Here is a 3,937-nt window from a genome sequence, read left to right as displayed (position 1 = left end):
AAATGTGTTAGCTAGATATACCTTCTCTTCTTGCATCGTTAGTCTTAGAAAAAAACATCATTTCGAGGGGCTAAAATGGTCTAGGGACCTAAGGACCGTAAACCAGAGGCATAGTCTCTAACAGAAATAAACCAAAGCACATAGTTGTGACTCTCCTCAGTCCCGACAGAATTGAAAACCATTTTTTACAAAAACACCTTGGAGACGTTGTCAAATCCTAACGGTGTTGTTTAAACGGACCTGCTTTTGTAACCTGGCATTTCAAGGCTTCATCCTTATCTGGGCAGTGGTGTTATCTGTTTATCAAACTAGTTATGTCGAATATAAAAATATGTATCCCAAAATCTGATTGGTTACAATACCTAGGTAGATTTGACATGACACAGTGCAAACATTCTTTCTAAATGGAAGGACACTTCTTTACCAACGAAAAAATGTATGAAGACAAATTGCAGAAACCTTTTTTCGAAATTCCACCATCGCTTATATGGAATAGGATGTACATAATCCATTTGTTAATAGTTTCTTTCACCCTATAAAGTGACGTTTTCTTAGTTTGCGTATTCTTCTATCTCCTTTGCGCTTACATGTCAATAATATACGTTTGTGATGAATATTTATGTTAACGCTGCAAACTTCTGTCATACCGTGATCATTGACATTGACAACAGTGCTCATATAAATGTCCTAAGTTGCCAGTGCTAAGTTGCCAGTGCAGACTTGAAGGAGAATGCGGGTGCGTAATAACCATTGAGTGAGTGTCTAATAAGCAGTAAGTAAATTTTCGAACCCTTGGCTTCAAAAACTCAAACTTGAGAACTTTCTGTTATCTGTTGGTCAACCATTTTACAGTGATTCTGCAGACATAGATTAATAGTAAGCTATGATTAAATAGGGAACAACCTGCCCATGTTAAGTACTCACAATGCCTTCCATTATCGAATTAGTATTTTCATTAGCTTACTTCAACCTCTTTCTTTTTGGATAAAGACTAGGGAGATAGACCTGTGTGTATGCCCGTGCTAAACCAGAATATTTGTTTAAGGGGAATTTGAATATTGAGTTTCACCAACACAAGATTTAAAAAACATACATGAGATTCTTTACAAATGCAATGTCAGTTAGTAGCTACATAGATTTTGTCATGCTAACATGAATGAATTTTTTTGGAAGATGGAGCAAACCAAACTTCTGAGGCATGCAATGTAATTTATATGAGCTTTTCAATGTTAAAAGTAGTCTTGACCCAATTTAGTCGTACAAAGAAAATTCAAAGACAAATAATTTCCAGAGTATATAGTTGTATATATTTACATCATCATACATCTATAGAATGTTGCCTATCCTATTGGTACGCTAGAAAAGGACTTGATCGTGGTTGAATCTTAAGGGGGAAAAAGATAACATCTCTCATCTCCCAGCGATGTACAAAGCCATAATGCAATGGCCATTGGCTTTGAATCTCATTCATGAATGCAATTACAACTTTCTCATATGTGCCAAATTCTAAGGTACATTGATATACAATGCTCATCTGATTCACCCAAAACCACTCACGTCAAGCTCCCTTTCCATGGTGGATATAGTGGTATAACCATTGGAATTCCAGTCCAATTCCGCTGCCATTTTGAGAATTCATTAATTCTTGTTTGAGCATTTTTTTAGCTCGATTCATATAATATTTTCATGCGGAAATAGAGCACTAGAAAAGGTTCATTATATTCGGGCAAAGATAGAGCAGTAGAGAAGGCTGCTTATTTTTATGCGGAGATAGAGCACTAGGAAAGGTTGATTAGTTTTATGGAGAGATAGAGCACTAGAAAACGCTAATGTCATTACCATGGGTTGAACAGAAAGCATGCCATTCCTTCACAAGCTTCCTTTTTCTTCAGACAAAGGATTGCCATTTTCTTCTGCGTGTACTATGCCACTAGTAGACAATTCGTGCAAAATAATTGAAGAGTCCTTGGTCCCAGAGAAAGAGAAAGAAGAAGAGATATTTTCTTCCCCTGCCAATTCTTGCAGCCTCATATGCTTTCTTATTTCTTCCTGCGAAAACTGCACCATTGAATCATATGCATACCTTGACTGTTTTCCACCACCAACCTGCAAATTTTCTGTAGTTGAACTCTCAATGTTCAAAGTGAGGAAGGTGTATGCAGACGAGTCTGTAGTATAGCCCAATTGATGGGAAATTTCAGATTCTGGAAATACACAAAATATTTTAGGCATAGTAAAAAAAACAAAAAAAAAATAGACCTAAAACATTCGCTTTTCACTTTTGATGTGAAATCAGAATTTCTCGAACAGGTAGCTACCAATCCAATTGACTCCAAGTTGTAACTTGCTAGAGTTTCCCTTGCGTTAACTCTTGAACTGACCACAAGTACTCTTATGTTACCTCACTACAAGTTTGCAAGTGTCTTTGGACCTGTTCAAAAGGGAGGCACACAATCAATGTGACATTTTAAGTTCAGACTTGTCTATAGCATAGTAGAGTCGTGTGCAATGAATGGAAGCCGAGAAAGAGCCTATATCCCTTACCTCCAACGGTTCATACAACCTTCTCTGCACCTCCATCTGCATCCACAGGGACCCTAAGATCTCCAATGTGCCGCTATACAAGAAAATAATGCTAGTTAGATCTTCCTTCTCTTGTTGCATCATTACTATTGAAAAATAAACCGTAGGCACAATGTTCATATAAATGTCATAAGTTGCCAATGTAGACTTAAAGGAGAATGCGGGTGCCTAATAAACATTGACTGAGTGTTTAATAAGCATGGAGTAAATTTTTGAACCCTTAGCTTTACAAACTCAAAATTGAGAACTTTTTGTTACCTGTTGGTCAACTATTTTATAATGACTCTGCAGAAGCATATTAATAATAAGCTATGATTAAATAGGAAACAATACACCCACGTTAAGTACTCACAATGCCTTACATTATCGAATCCATATTTTCATTAGGTCACTTCAACCTCTTTCTTTCTAGGTAAAGGCTAGGGAGAGAGACTGGTGTGTATGTTCATGCTAAACAAAAATATTTGTTTCACGAGAATTTGAAAATTGAGTTTCAGCAACACAAGATTCAAAAAAAAGTACGGGGGGTTCTTTACAAATACAATATTAGTTAGTAAATACATAAATTCTGTCATGCTAACATGAATGTTTTTTTGGAAGATAGATCAAACCAAACCTCTTAGGCATGCATTGTAATTTATATGAAATTTTCAATGTTAAAAGTAATCTTGACCCAACTCAGTCGTACAAAGAACAATCGGAGACACAGAATTTCCAGAGTATATAGTTGTATAATGGCATTATTTACATCATCGTACGTTCTATAGAATGGTTCCAATCTTATTGCTACACTAGAAAAGGACTCGATCAGGGTTGAAACTTAAGGGGAAAAGAAGAAAGGATCTCTCATCTCCCAGCAACGTATAAAGCCATAATGCAATGGCTACTGGCTATGAATCAAGTTCATGAACGCAGTTACTGGTTGCTCATATGTGCCAAAAAACTAAGCCACATTGAGATACAATGCTCATTTTATCAATCCAAAACCATTCACATCAACCTCCCTTTCCTGGGGGATATGGTGGTATAACCATTGGAATTCAAGTCCAGCTGCCATTTCAAAAATTTATTATTCCCATTGGAACATGTTTTATATTTATTCCTATTAAATTGTGTTTGTCTCATTTATTTGACTATTTTCATGCAGAGATAAAACACTAGAAAAAGCTAAATGTTTTTATGCAGAGATAGAGCACGAGAAATGGTTGATTACTTTTATGCAGAGATAGAGCACTAGAAAAGGTTGATTACTTTTATGCAGAGATAAAGCATTAGAAAAGGCTGATTACTTTTATGCAGAGATAGAGCACCAAAAAAAGGCGGATTACTTTTATGCAGAGATAGAGCACCAGAA

General features: G+C 36.1%; 1 long non-coding RNA gene across 1 annotated transcript; it reads right to left on the bottom strand.

Annotated features, from left to right (window-relative positions):
- Positions 1-1,242: 1,242 nt before the first annotated feature.
- Positions 1,243-3,434, bottom strand: LOC149243041 (uncharacterized). The gene is made up of 3 exons (XR_016245763.1): positions 2,545-3,434; positions 2,319-2,431; positions 1,243-2,204 (listed from the first exon to the last, which is right to left on the bottom strand). It is a non-coding gene; the product is annotated as an uncharacterized LOC149243041 (long non-coding RNA).
- Between the last annotated feature and the right edge of the window lie 503 nt (positions 3,435-3,937).

The sequence above is a fragment of the Pinus tabuliformis genome, chromosome 8 (genome assembly GCF_031772625.1).
Source record: "Pinus tabuliformis cultivar Carrire ecotype Pingquan chromosome 8, CPIR1, whole genome shotgun sequence".
NCBI lineage: Eukaryota > Viridiplantae > Streptophyta > Pinopsida > Pinales > Pinaceae > Pinus > Pinus tabuliformis.
The sequence above is the reverse complement of the archived record's forward strand: the minus strand, read 5'-3'. Positions and strand labels throughout refer to the sequence as shown.